General features: G+C 33.8%; 1 protein-coding gene across 6 annotated transcripts in view; it reads left to right on the top strand.

The window, feature by feature from the left end:
* The window catches only part of Wdfy3 (WD repeat and FYVE domain containing 3), a 260,148-nt gene that overhangs the window by 68,280 nt on the left and 176,093 nt on the right, over nucleotides 1-15,775 (top strand). For 5 of the 6 annotated variants that reach the window (XM_076865186.2, XM_076865188.2, XM_076865185.2 and 2 more), the window contains exon 3: nucleotides 7,719-7,816. The exons of the other annotated variant lie outside the window; for it this stretch is intronic. The gene's annotated coding sequence lies outside the window, so the exon portion shown is untranslated. The remainder of the gene's footprint in view (nucleotides 1-7,718; nucleotides 7,817-15,775) is intronic. 6 annotated transcript variants of the gene reach the window in all.

Genomic DNA, 15,775 nt, shown 5'->3' with positions numbered 1-15,775 from the left:
ACTCTTATGTATTAAAGCTTTATAATTACTAATGTAAATTTCTCAATTGCATATTAAATTATTCACTGATAAAATTGAGTAGTCTAATATGTTGAAGGCATAGATAAAATGTTTTAACTTGAATCTGAGGTTCACTTCTAAACTTTTTTCTTGTTCTCCTTCTTTTTCTTCCTCACCCCAACTCTTTCTCTTAACCCACTCCTGAATATAATCAGTGACTAAAACTCTTCATATATGATGTGCCATGGAAAATATTCTAAATTAAATTAAATTATCTTTCCTCTGAGATTTTTCTATTACTTGGAAACCTGTGATTGTGTGTTTAATACCAAAACCAAAGCATGCATATATATATATATATATATATATGTATATATATGCGCGCGTGTGTATATATATATATATTCATTCCACATCTATTATTTCAGTTTTCTGTTAGTTTTAAAATATCTAAATATCTCCACTTTGCAAGTATGTCTTTAAGGTAACAAAATAGGTGTTTTCATGAAAAGTTGTCAGAGGAAGATTGATTTTGATTCATTTTCCAATGAGAAAATTTCTGTTACCTAAATATACCCATCGTAGCTACAACAGTTTTGGGAAATAGTGCTTTGTGTGGTTAAAATCGGTCTCATACTGGTGGTCTGCCTTATCTAGTCATCTACAACAGGCGACTGTCTGTAAACCTTAGTCCTTTGTTCTCTGTTCATAGTTCTTGGTTCTAATAAGTATTAGCAAAATATTACAATGAAACTCCCTATACATTTATCCCTGGGATACAGTGGAAAATCCTGTTCAATAGATGTATTATGACCCTATTACCTATGAATTTGTATCATTTTAGAATGAAATGTTTTATTATCAATTCTAGGAATACTTTTTTCATATTTTAAGAATATTGGAACTTGAATGTGTCTTTAAGTAGATATTGGCATTGCCCTTTTTTTTAAAATGGCACATGAAATAATGAAGTCTTAATAGCTGCTAATATCTTAGATTTGATAAAATGTGATAGACTTCCACTGCAGGTCTCTAGTTGTTGAATAGATGTGTGGTAATTTATGCCTATATAAAGAATTCATTTATAAAAATTACACCATTTTTCCCCATTTGTTCTCTATTTTACCTTGTTATGTGTACCATAGAGGTCACCACACTTTTTCTCCAAAGGACCTGTCTTAGTCCATTGGTTTGCTCTAACAAAAACAACATAGACTCAGAGTTCTTCATGTGGGAAGTTCAAGATTGAGGCAAGATAGATGGGGTATCTGTTTAGAGTCCTCTTCCACACAGAGAGCTGTTATCACTGTGATCTCATGTGGTGGAAGCTACAAAGGAGCTTCCTCAGGCTTCTTTTTTGTTGTTGTTTTTTAAAACATTTTTATTAGTTATAGGTAGACACAATGCCTTTATTTTATTTATTTTTTATGTGGTGCTGAGAATCGAACCCGGTGCCTCACACATGCTAGGCAAGTGCTCTACCACTGAGCCACCACCCCAGCCCCCTCAGGCTTCCTTTATAAGGGCATTAATTCCATTCCTGAAGACTCCACTCTGGCCTGCCCAAGGTTTCATCTCCTAATATCATCACCTTGAGGATTGAGATTTTAATATGTGAATTGGGGGAAGGGGCCACAAATATTTAGACCACAGCAAAGCCTTATATTAAGTTTATTAGGCTTTGCTAGCCATAAGGTCTCTTGCAGCAACTCAACTTTACTACTGTAGCACAAAAGCAGCCTTAGACAATATCAATGACCATTGCTGTGTCCTAATAAAACTTTATTTACAAAACAGATACCAGGCTGAATTCAGCTTACAGACTGTACTTTGCCCACCCCAAGCAGAACACAAAGTGATGAGATCACATCTGAAACATTTATGCCCAGAGCCTTTATATTCTATGGTTTAAGCTAACTGAAAAACTATTAAGAGGTTAGCAAATCAGTTTTTTTAAAAAATATTATACCTGAGAGTAATAGTTTAATTCAGCTCTCTGCCTTAATTGTCAGAGTTGGCACCAGAAATTTTCCACATTTGAATCCATGCTAATAAAGTTGAGAGGTGACATATTGAAATTGAATTTGATAACCCAGTGATATCATTGGGTGCACTACTGCTGGAGTCTATGACTGCCTGATTTACATAGGTTCTACCACTAAATAGCCTGTGACCTTGGGCTAGTTACTTCTCTACTGTTTTGTCCCTTTTGTACTGCTGAAACAATACCTGAGACTGAATTTATAAACAGTTGGAATTTATTTGCCTGGGAAGCCCAAGTGCATGGGATTCGCATCTGTCAAGGGCTTCCATGCTACATCATAAAATGGCAGAATGACATCACATGACCAGAAAAACAATTTATTTTTTAAAAAACCTTTTCCCCAGACTTATGACATTAATCCTTTTTTAAGGTTGAGCTCTTGTGGCCTAAAAACTTCTTTAAAAGTCTCCACCTCTTTTTTTTCTCCCTTTCCCCTCACTTCCTCTTGTATGTAATTTTGTATAACCATAAGGGTCTCCTTCCATTTCCATGCAATTTCCCTTCTCTTTCCCTTTCCCTCCCACCTGTCATCCCTGTTTAATGTTAATCTTCTTCTTATGCTCTTCCTTCCACTCTGTTTTTAGTTGCTCTCCTTATATCAAAGAAGACATTTGACATTTGTTTTTTAGGGATTGGCTAGCTTCACTTAGCATAATCTGCTCTAATGCCATCCATTTCCCTGCAAATTCCATGATTTTGTCGTTTTTTAATGCAGAGTAATACTCCATTGTGTATAAATGCCACATTTTTTTTTTTATCCATTCATCTATTGAAGGGCATCTAGGTTGGTTCCACAGTCTTGCTATTTATTATGAATTGTGCTGCTATGAACATCGATGTAGCAGTGTCCCTGTAGTGTGCTCTTTTTAGGTCTTTAGGGAATAGACCGAGAAGGGGAATAGCTGGGTCAAATGGTGGTTCCATTCCCAGCTTTCCAAGAAATCTCCATACTGCTTTCCAAATTGGCCGTACCAATTTGCAGTCCCACCAGCAATGTACAAGTGTACCCTTTTCCCCACATCCTCGCCAGCACTTGTTGTTTGACTTCATAATGGTTGCCAATCTTATTGGAGTGAGATGGGAGAAATGAACTACAGTAGATGGGGTAGAGAGAGAAGAGGGGAGGGGAGGGGAGGGAAGAGGGGATAGTAGAGGATAGGAAAGGCAGCAGATTACAATAGACACTAGTATGGCAATATGTAAATCAGTGGATGTGTAACCGATGTGATTCTGCAATCTGTATACGGGGTAAAAATGGGAGTTCATAACCTACTTGAATCAAAGTGTGAAATATGATATGTCAAGAACTATGTAATGTTTTGAACAACCAACAATAAAAAATAAAAAAAAAAGTCTCCACCTCTTAATACTGTTACAGTGGCAATTAGAATTCAGCATGAGTTTCAGAGGAGGCACTCAAACTCTAGGCCTCAATTTTTTCTTTTGTAAAACGTGGATAAAAATAGTGTTTATGTCATAAGTTTGTTGTGAGGATAAAATGAGTATTTAGAACTTAAATATATAAATAAAATGCTATTTCAAGCATAAAATATGAGATATTGAAAAGTATTTCTGTTGCTGTTGAATTTGAGTTGATTAGAATAATTTGCATTTTAAAATAATAAAAATAAAATGATAAAAGGAGTTCATAGAGAATAATATTTCCTTCTCCTCCTCCACCACTACTACCGTGAACATATTTAAAATATAAAATGCCAGTCTTTTCTTTGTGTTTACCTCATGGCAACTCTGTAGTATCTGGCGCTCAGTGAATGCTAATTAATAAATAAATTAAGATGTGTATTTATCTCAAGATTCTAATTTTCCAATCATTCTGTTTTCTGTAAGACCCATTTTTTGGTTCAATTCAGAGAAAGTGATTTGTTGCTCATTTTAAAATATGTTCTTTGCTATTCTGCTATGAAATAAAATAATCTGTGAATTGTTCTTAAGCTTTTTATTATTTACCTCACTTTCAATGCCTCTTAGTGATCTTTCTAATAGAGAATACCATAATTATGTGCAAATATATTGTACTTTGTTAGATCTCATAATAGGCTGGGTTGATAACTGGCATATTAAAAAGATTATTAAAAACTGACCATAAGCTGGGGATTGTAGTTCACTGACAGAATGCTTGCCTAGCATGCATAAGGGCCTGGGTTCAACAAGTGCCACAAAAAATAAAGAAAGAAAGGAATAAGTTGATCATACCATATTTTGGCATCAATTTTTCTACTGTATCATAAGATAAAAATTTATTTATTTTAGTAATAAGAAGGAAATGCCTCTCTGGTCATTATATAACTGTTAGATAGAACCATAAAAATTACCCTTTCTGATGTAATGAAAATGACAATTTCGTTTGACTAAATCTAATAGAAAACAATATTTTTTTTCTTAAGATTTTTATATTTTTTGTGATTTGGGCTGAATTTAGCAGTTTGTGACTTTTTGTTCAACAACCTAATTAACTTTTTCATTTTTAAATCCTGATAATACACAGAACTACAAGTGCATGGTTAGAAGTTATTTGTTACGCCTGGAATAGTCTGATATCAAGTATAGAAAAAAGTTTACATATGTTCTCTCTAGATCTGACAATAAATTTGAGAGGAAGAAATTCATGGCAGGGGCAGGATATAAATTTATATTATGATCTAGTGTTGGAGTCACATTGTTTCATTACCTACATTTTATATGTTAGAAGTTGAGTCCTCATTCCAGTGGAACTGAGATAGACTTTTCCTCTTGAAGGTAGAAGTATGGATTAATCTGCTGACATTTTTAAAGCACCACAAAATGCTTGGGAGTTTTGGAAGTACTTTCTGTCGTTATGAAAAATTTATTTTCTCCTTAAAGTTTGTTCTCTTTATTGTGGATATTTATGATTTTCAAAAGATTAGATGTATATTTTAACTTGAGAGTTAATCTGTGAATTATACACAATAGAAGCTACTGTCTGTGTTTTGTGTTTTACAGAGATCTTAACTTTTTTCTAGTTTTTAATGTTTAATTTTTTTAACAACTCACTGAATTATAAAATATGTAAGTAATTTATAAATTGCTTTTATTATTAATCCTGTGAAAATACCAAGCCCTATTCTTGTTTTCTCTCATTATTATATTGTATTTACCAGATTTCTTTTTTAATAATTCTGCGTGACAGTTTTCAGATTTCTTGATGGGTATTCTGTAGGCCTGCTCGCCAAAAGAAAATTGCAGCCTGTGTGCAAAGCTCAGACGTGTATCAGAAGCTTTCAGTGTGTACATGGAGTAAGATGCCAGATTTTCTTGATAGCTTGCAGATGGGAAAGAGCTTTGAGAGCAGAGTGAGAAAACTTGAGTTTGTGAAAAGGGTTGACAACCATGATATAAACCACACCTTTGTATTTATGGCTAATCTGGAGAGTAGAGTGAAGATATTCTGAGATAACTTGAATTGCAGTATTTCTTCATGTAGTGTGTCATGTTTGACAGGGAAAATATTGCATTCAGGACTGTATATTCACCCCTCTGTGATATCAGTCTGTCAAACTGTGTAGAAAAATCACAGAGAAACACTGGTTTATTGATTTATTGCCCTATAGCAAATCAAAAATTAGACCAAAATATGTAAGAAATAAATTAAAAAAAAAATTAGACCCAAACTCAAAGAGTATAGTGGCCCAGCTCACAATTTCTGATCTGAGCTTTCTTGGCAAACTCGCATTCTCTGAATTTGTAGAGCTTGTTTCCTTTTTAGTTGTTTTGTTTTTTGAACTATCTGCTATTGAACTCCCAGGTTGAAACTGATGTCCACTCTGATGGTAGTTAGAGGTGGTAGACCATGAGGTCTCTTCCCTGGGGAATGGATGATGGTCCTTACAAAATGCTTCACTACAGCATTTGTCTCTTACCCTTCCACTTTTCCACCATGTGAATATACAGCGTCCTTCACCTGCAGAGGATGTGGTAACAAGGCACATCTTAGAAGCAGAGAGGAAGCTTCACCAGATAGCTGTTCTCAGAGCAGCTACTCTCAGGCAGATCATCTGTTTCATTGGTCAAAGCTAGACCTTTTCAGCACAAGCCACACTTGGAGTGTTTATCCATAATAGGAGTTCAAATGCAGGATCATGTCTTTGTTTTGCACAAGCTCCTGATGCTGATGGCAACTCAACTGTTAAATCTTGGGTTTATACACAGCAAATATCTTGGAATTCTTGGAAGATTGCTGTTTGTGTTTGCCTGTGAGATGGTAAAATTTGTTGTGGTTCCCTTAACATGAAAACCAGGATTTGGAATTAAAAGGAAGGCAAAACATTGGATATACCAATAGCTAATAAAATGGAGTTGATGAATAAAGCAAAGGAGGTATAATCTGCTTAGATTTATTTTTTCTTTTCTGAAAAAGCAGTAAAGACCCAGAAACATCTTAACTTCAGGGAAGTGGGAAGAACATTTTATACTAATAGTAGTCCAGCTTGTCTTGATGTGATGTTGAATAATTGTGTCCAGGGGTGGGAAGTGTTACTATTGATAATGGTATGTGTTTTTTGTTTGTTTCTGTTTTTTTAAGGTAACGTTTTGGAAAACAAGCGCTTTCCTACCTTGTATTGACTTGGCCATAGGCAATTGAAGTGTTGGTTTGACAGTTGAACATAATCTTCTTGGATCATCAAATAAAATCAAAGATCATTTTCGTAGAACGTGTATATCCATAAGTTTCAGATATTAATTTAATCTCAAGACAGTCTGTCCAATATAACTTTCTGCAATATTGAAATGTTCTATATTGGTTTTTGTCCAACACAATAGTTACTAACCATGCTTCAAATGTGGCTCTTACGACTGAGGAATTAGATTTTTTATTTATATAATTAAATTAATTTGAATTAATATTTAAATAGCCACATATAGATAGTGGTTGCCATGTGGTACCATCTAGGCTTAAGCTCTTCCATACTCTTTAAGTTAGAATCCCTATAAAAGACATCTTATTTGGAGTTTGATTCATTTACCTCACTTCTGATTGTTTTCAGTTAAGCAGTAGTCATTTTATTTTGACTGTTCAGTTAAATTTTACCTCTGAATGTGTAGCCTCTTTGTTATTCAGGGGCATTTTGAGTATTTAAGTTTTCAGTATTTGGCCGTGTTTGTTCCATATACACCATCTATAATAGATTTGTCTTTAGCTATTAGACTTGTCCAGACAGTGTGAGATGAATAGCTGTTGAGTGCTATATTGTGGAATTCCAGTGTCACTTTGTCTTGCTTTAGTAACACTCTTGGTGATTTAGAGCCAGTTTCCCCCAAGTATTTTTAAATTGCATATCCCATACTTTAACATTGTTAATAACAGATAATTATTATAATTTATAATTATTAAGTGTGACCATCATAAAATATGATCTTACATTTTTATGGCTGTGATTCTTAACTCTAGATGCATGTTATAGTCAATTGGGGATCTTCTGTAGCCATGCTGGCACTCCAGCCCTAGAGATTCTGATTTGAATGGGTGGGTTGTGGCATCAAGAGTGTTTTTTAAAACTCCCTAGTTGATTGTAGTATCTAGCCAGGGTTGAAAATCCCTTAAATATGAGATAATTAATGAAGCTACGCTATCTGTATGAAGCAAAGTATTCTGAATCAAAGACTAATTTATGATTTTTTCCCCTCCCCTTTCTAGTTGGAGCCCAGATTTCAAGTCTTGAGTAAAGTACCAGCAGGGGAATGGGCCCTATTGTGCTCACATTCAGAACCTGTTACCCAAGGAGTGCCCTAAAGGTCAGTTTATGGGAAGAGAAATTAGTGGGGTTTTATTTTTAATCTTTAGTACATTGAAATTATTGATAAATTAAGACTTTAAATTACTTATGAGTAGAAGGCTTTTTAAATTGACTTGGTTTATAGAACTACTATTATAAATTTGGCTAGTATATTATTTTGGAAATTTATGGTCCATCTTCTTGAGAATTATATTTTTAATAGGCTTTTTAAAGGAGGCTATGTATTTTACACACACCCACATGTTTACACACAGCTTGTGTTTATAAAGCTATTTAAGAAATTAGTAATGATGGTCATGGGGAGAGAATTGGACCTCTTGCTTTATAATTATTTGAATTCCAAATTCAGTGCTTTTGATAGAAGATTTTTACTTTTACTGTGTCTTTTAATATCCATGCTTATACTAAATGGCAAATTTTTTCAATGGCTAAATCACTTTTAAATTATTATCAGTATGTTTGTAGTCTATTCTATTTGGAAAACAAAAAACAGCCTCAGAGTCCTAGAAATCAAGGGTTTCTGTTGATTTGTTTTGAATGTGTTATATAGGTGCATACATCTGCTTTTCCTCTTTCAAACCCAAGGCCTGGGTTTTATTTTGCTTTACATTTTCTCATGACCTATTTATTTTTCCCTGGCCAAATTTGTCTGTTTTTGTCTTTCACACTAATTCCTAGAGTAAATACTATTCCAACTTAGTTAATGGCACTGACATTCTTGTAGTCACACAAGCTGGAATCCTCTGCATCTTTTCCTTTGATCCTAAAAGACTGAAAGACCAGTTCCCAGATTGTTAATCCTGTGTTAGTGACATTACTTGTATTCTCTCACAGCACTATGCCCACCCTTACTCCCACTGGCACAACCTTTGTCACTGAAGCATCATTAAAATACATCTGTCCCATACTTCTCACTGTGCTTAAAAATATTTTCTCAACATATATTTCTCTTCTCTTTTATATGATTTTGTTAGTCTAAAATGTGAGGCCTTCTGTGATCTGCTGTGACTAGTTTATGCAAGTCTCTTCTGTAGCATTTCCTCAAGTTCACTCTGTGTTCTCTCTGTGCTGAACTACTCAGAACACAGCAGCATGTCTTGTGATTTCTGCTCTGTACACATACAGTCTGTTTGCTAAATACAGTCCAGCCCATTGTCAGCTGAATGAACTTCTGTTCAGTTTCCAAGATTTAGTTCAAGTGTCACCTTCTGTATTGATGGTTTGAGTTAACACTTTCCTCTTCTTTGATTCTGCTTCACAGCCTCTTCTCTGTCTTCACAGCATCTCATTTACTTGTGTATTATTTATTATTTATTATAGCATTTATCATGGCGCTTGTGTTATATCCTAGCTTGACCATAAGCCCCTATGATCCATTTATTTTTCTATCACTGGTATATAATAAAGTACTTAGATGCAAAAAGTGTTACTGATTGAATAAGAAAATTAAAGTTAACACGTACATATTTTTATATTCTTGGTTTATAATTATTTGAGCTCACTAATTCAGTGTTTTGGGTGAGACTAAATTTTATATTCATCATAAAGGGTTTACTGGTTTGCTCTATAATAGAGACTGAGGAATATGTTCACCTATTTAAGTGTTGACATTTTTTAAAGTACCTTCAGATGATGCAGAAGAATGCTTTTCATGAAAATCACTTATGTAGTAAATATAAGATAATTTAAGTATTATTCAAAGCAGAAACCAAAGAAAGCTTTTATCAATATAACCAGAGCTTATGTGCTTGAAAGTAATAATATTGTATTTATTTAAAATATATTGAGGTGTTTTGATGTTTACTTATTCTCTTTACTGCATTTTCATTTGGATATTGATATTATTTGCTGTTAATATTTCATAGGTTGAATGTAAGATTATGGTAGAAATTTATTTTGATTTTCAAGTTTATATTTTTTAATAGATACAGTACTCTAGTATTTAGAGGCAATTCTGTGCTAAAAGGATTTATAACAATAGTTATAAGTCTGTCGATCTTGGTGGTCGAGAATTTCACAGATTTTCAAATAGGAAAATCTAGAGACTGGGCTGGGGTTGTGGCTCAGCGGTAGAGCACTCGCCTAGCATGTTCAAGGCCTTGGTTTCGATCCTCAGCACCACATAAAAATAAATAAATAAAATCAAGATATTGTGTTCAACTACATCTAAAAAATAAACATTAAGAAAAGAAAATCTAGAGAGTAGAAAATAAATAAATTGAGAAATTTAAGTTGTACCCATCTATAGATATATATATTCCAACACCCTATAGTAGATAAGGAAAATAGTTGCATTTAGAAACGGTTGAATGAAGGCATTTGTATTCCATTCTTCTTCCTGATACTAACTGAATATAACTAAAAGAATAGGGAAGAAATCTTTTAACATTAGTAAAGTGAGAAGAAAATTAGTCCTAAGACTCAGACTGGAAAAATTGCAGTGAACACCCAGAATTTGAGAACAAATTAAGAAAGTGTATAAATATCTACAGGTCATAAACATGGCACAGAACTCTTTTACAGGCAGTATGGGTACTGCCAGTGGCAGGCAAGGTGAGACTGCAGGAAAAGACACAGATGTGTCTTTTTTTGTTTTTACTCTTGCTGATAACAGAGTGAAGAAGTGACAAAGTAGAGGAGGTAGAGTACAGAGCTATGCTCTTGGCATCAGTTGATGCCAGGCAGCTAAGAAGAATAAACACTGACTCTCACAGCGCAGACGATCTGCAAGTTAACACTTTTCTCTCACTCTGCTTCAGCAGCACTGGCTTCATCATAACTCTTTAGCCAGGCCAATCATGAGTCTTTGGTTTTGCTTGTCCTTCAGCCTGGAATTTCCTTCCCATAGGAAGTCTTAAGCATAGTCCAGCATTTCTCTTCTGATGTTAACTCCTCCAAGAAGCATTCCTTCACTTTGCAAACTGAAACCGCAACCCTGGAAACATTTTGCTTTCAAAGCTTATGGCCATCTCACCACCAGGCACATATTAATTTCTTTTTTTTCCTCTCCCCCATTAGAATCTAAGCTTCGAAAGGACATAAGTTTTAGTGAATTTCTATTCCGCTCTGTTCCTAGCGACTTAAACATTGCTTAGCATATAATGGTCACATACTAAATATTTGTTAAATAAATTATTAAAGTAACACATGAACATACATGCAGGTCTTCCATTAGCACAGAATTCCTGTACCAGATATAAACTGAGAATTCTATGAAAAGAATTGTCAGCCAACAGCACAAGATCCTTGTTTTGATCTTTATTCATATAAAATAACCATAAAAAACAATGATATGAGATAAATATTTGAACATTTGATATTTACTATTAAAGAATGATAGTTGCTTGTTTTATGAGAATTATGCTGTTATTTTTTTTCTAGCTGTCCTTTATCTTTGGAGATGACATGCATACACACTTTTATATGATGGCTGAAGTCTGATTTCAAAATAATTTAACTTTTTTTTATACATTGTAGAATGGTGACTGATTTTGTATTTAGTTCCCATAAATATACTCAAAAACATGCTGTGTCATTTTATTTAGAACTGTTAATACTTATAATGATGTCCTTTTTATCTCTAAACTCAGGTTAAAATGTATTCAGTATCAATAGAAAAATTTTAAAGGTGATAACCTAGTTATTCTAATTTAGAAATGGCAAACAGAATATATTTGAAGACCATTTTTCCAAATCACCTTTGTACAATTTCTGTTTCTGGGGTTATTCTCCAGTGTGCCTTGCAGGAAAGATTAATGTTGTGCTATTGATGTGAACATCTGCCTTAATTTGATTAATACATGAACAGACATGATTGTGGTGCTCTGAGATTATACTGTTCTTAAGATATTTGTTAAGATTGTCTAGAACATTAGACATGTCATTATGCTCCATTAAAAGCAAAAGAAAATAGACTTTCTATAGGCAGAATGTTCATAGGAGTTCACCTATCTTCTGCTTTTTCACTCTGTAATCTAATGTAGGTTTCCTAGTTATTGAAAGGAAGTGAACAGTTTTCCTTTTTGATTACATATTTTTATGTTTTTATGGTTTATATGCATTGAATACTTGCAAATTATTAATCAAGGATTTTCTTATTTTTATCATGATTCTCTGCTTTAAAGATTCATGGGAGTCAGGTAGGTGTAGGGTTTTTTGTTTGTTTGTTTCTTTGTTTTGGTTTGGTTTTTGTTTTTTAAACAGGGTTTTATTGTGTTCTTTGGCCATAGGCTGGCCTCAAACTTGTGATCTTCTTGTCTCATCCTCCTGAGTAGCTGACACAACATTCTATTATTAAACTTACTATTAAACTTTCTTTTGTATTTTATTTTTAAATGTTAACATCATGTTTTTATAAAGCATTTAAATTTAATTTATAAATGAATATTTTGCTGAGTATACCTAAAAGATAAATGCCAGAATGAGGATTTTTTTTTTTTTCTGGTTGAAAACAGAAAGTACTTATATATGTGTAGCACTGTTAATCAGTCAGAATAGAGTTGCAGAGAGCAGAACTTATTGTAGCCAGATTAAGCAGGAAGGTACTTATTACAGGGTATCAATGGCTTATGTAATCATGGAAGGCAAGCAAGGACTGCAGAAACATATTTTAGGCTGAACTTTAAAAATATCTCCTAGTGTACACCATAGAGCTGGAAGGAAGCTGCTGCTTTCTGTGTGGATTAGCAGACTTGTAGGGGTGGCTAACTGGAGAGTGCAGGCAAAACCATTTTGTCACTGATATGTATGTCCCCTGCATTATGAATAGTTTTTACATTTTTATATATTTGAAAAAATAAAAAGAAGAAAAATGTTTTGTGGTACCTAAAAATTAAATGTAATTCAAACTTCAGTGACCATACATAGTTTTAGAACACAGCCATACTTACTCATTTACATGATGTAACTCATTTATATATGTGGCTGCTTTCATACTATAATGATATTGGTAAGTAGTTGAAATAGAAACTACATGGCAAAATATTTATTATCTGACCTTTAACAGAAAAGCTTGCCAACCTTGCTCTAAAACATACTTGGTGTCACTTTAGGAAGCTACCTCTACTGCTGCAAGTAATATGACCAGCCAAACAAGTGGCACACCCTGCCACTCAGCAGCCGGCAGAGTAATTATTGGATACTGGGATCTTTGTCTAACACTGCAGCTGAAAGATGTATTTGTCATTGTGTGCTCTCTGCCTCACTCTGCCTTTCAAAGCTTAGGAAGATGAGGTTGATTGGCTGAAGCCAAATTGCAACTAGAATTTACTTGAGTGTGGAAACCCTGTTTTATTTTGCCTTATAACCTTTGTTAGCAAGCACTTTACAGAAGCAATATAGAATAGATGTTGAACTCCACTCTCACAATATTTATCATACTTTGATCATAAGAATTTGAAACATATTATCTTCTTGTTCCTTAAAATGATTACCTTTTTAAAATTTTTTTATTTTTATTTTTATTTTTTTTATTGGTTGTTCAAAACATTACAAAGCTCTTGACATATCATATTTCAGACATCAGATTCAAGTGGGTTATGAACTCCCATTTTTACCCCAAATACAGATTGCAGAATCACATCAGTTACACATCCACATTTTTACATAATGCCCTATTAGTAACTGTTGTATTCTGCTACCTTTCCTATCCTCTACTATCCCCCCTCCCCTCTCCTCCCATCTTCTGTCTCTACCCCATCTACTGTAATTCATTTCTCTCCTTGTTTTTTTTTTTCCCATTTCCCTCACAACCTCTTATATGTAATTTTGTATAACAATGAGGGTTTTTTCCATTTTAAAAAAGTTTTTTATGGTGCTGGGAATTGAATGCAGGGCCTCACCCATGCTAGGCAGGTGCTCTATCACTGAGCTACACACTGGCCTTTTTTTCTTTTTCCTTAATACCAATTCAGACTCAATGGTTTAGCTATAACTAATTTTGATCATGTTGTAACCAAACATTGATTGCCCATGATGTGTTAGTCACATTGCATGTATTTTGACATTCTTAATACTCTAAAGTCAGTACTGTATTTATCTCCATTTACCAGTGAAGGTAGTTTTATTTACTTAGTTTTCCTAAAATCACACAAATAGTGAGTGGACCCTTTTGCCACCACCTGTTTTACTCTTGGTAGTCTTCTGCTTGTCCTTGTAATACAGCATTTTTGTGAATTCAACCACTTACATCACATTGAAACCATTTAAACCTTCTGTCCTACTTAGTCCTCATTGCCTTTAGAGAAGTCACAACCTCTTCATTTCTTATTCGGGGGAAAAAAGGGACTAATCAGTTTCACTCTCTTGTTTTATAGCATGACATCAATTTATAATTAAATGCCAAAGTATCTGTGAATATATAGCATTGTATACAATCGATTATTTGCCTAGAGAAAAGCTACAGGTATTTTAGTATTGATATTATGCACATTTATACTTTATGAGAAATACATGTATGAGCCACAAGCAAAACAGTCACAGAAGGGAATAAAAATGTGTTCTTAACATGACAAGGAATAGAGACATTGCCTTTAAAGTAGCATACTACGAAATCAAGCCAATCAGATAAGGATTCAGGGATGTTTCCTATAAGAATACTTTGGTGAAAAATATTTTTTATTTAGGTCCTTAGTGATAATATCTTAACTCTTTGCAGTAAAGTATTTCCAAGTTCTGACCTCTAGGGAAAATTAAATAAACAAATGCATAAACATCAGAATTTAAAGAGAATAATGAAGAGACATAATGAGGCAAATATAATATAATCTCCTAAAGTGCCAGTGTGGCCTGCCACAGTAGTATACTAACATGTTTATAATCCTGCTGACCACGGGGAAGAAAACCCTGGATTATAGCATTTGCTGGTGATTGCTGTGGTATAAACATTCTCACCTTGGCTGCTTTCTAGCTATTAGTATTTGACAACTGGCTCTCCAAAATTTCTGAAAATTTAGCCATTAGCTTTTGTGAGCTGTTTTGAATTGATATGAGTAGCAAAAGGTAAAGTGCCCTAGATAAAAGAGGGGGAAAAAAATCCTTGTATTTGTAGTGAATATACAAGGAAAATATTTCACGAAACCTGAATTTATTTATTTATTTATTTATTTATTTAAGTCAGGGAGATCATTTTTGAATAAGATTAATAGTTATCATTGATGTTGGAGTGTTATTTTTGTTTGTTTATTTTCCCGCAATACTAGAGTTTGAATCTAGAGCTTCATGCATGCTAGATAAGTACTATACCAGGAGCCACATTCCCATCCCTTTTATTATTCAGACAGGATCTTGCTAAGGTGCCCAGGCTGACTTTGAACTTGAAATCCTCCTACTTCAATAGCTTATATTACAGGTGTGTGCCATCACACCCTGCCCGGAGTGATATTTTTCCTAAGGTTATTATCTAATTTTCTCATTAATGAGGAAATTACTTAGAACTCATTAAGTTACAACATATATTTTTGTGTTTAAATTCTAATGATACTTTTTTATTTGTATTTTTCTGGGACATATTCTGCCTAGAAATTATTTCCTTACTAAACTGAATACTATTCCATGTTGGGGTTGAGGCAGAATGTTAGAATAGGGGAAGATTTAAACCAAAGAGAATAGGAAACTTTCAAAAGAAAAGGAAATGTGCTTAAATATATATAACATTTCCTGTATCAGATGTACCTAGAGATACTAACAATTCTCTGCCAAGATATTACTCACGAGTCATATTTCTTGTTGCCAGTCTGGTTACACCCTTGGTGAAAGATACAGAAAGTAAACATAGATTTTATATTTAAAAAAATATTTTAGTTGTTTTAGGGAAGAGCAAATAGTCTTTCCTAGGAATCACTGGAAAATAAAACCACCATTCCTTTTAACTAATTTTTATTTCTTGAAGTCAAAGAGTCAGCTTCCATATAATAATAAGAGAACTGGACTTGGAGTTTTATATCTTAAATTCAAATTT

Source organism: Callospermophilus lateralis, chromosome 8 (genome assembly GCF_048772815.1).
Source record: "Callospermophilus lateralis isolate mCalLat2 chromosome 8, mCalLat2.hap1, whole genome shotgun sequence".
Taxonomy (NCBI): Eukaryota; Metazoa; Chordata; class Mammalia; order Rodentia; family Sciuridae; genus Callospermophilus; species Callospermophilus lateralis.
Note: the sequence above shows the minus strand (reverse complement) of the source record. Positions and strands in the feature narration are given on the sequence as shown.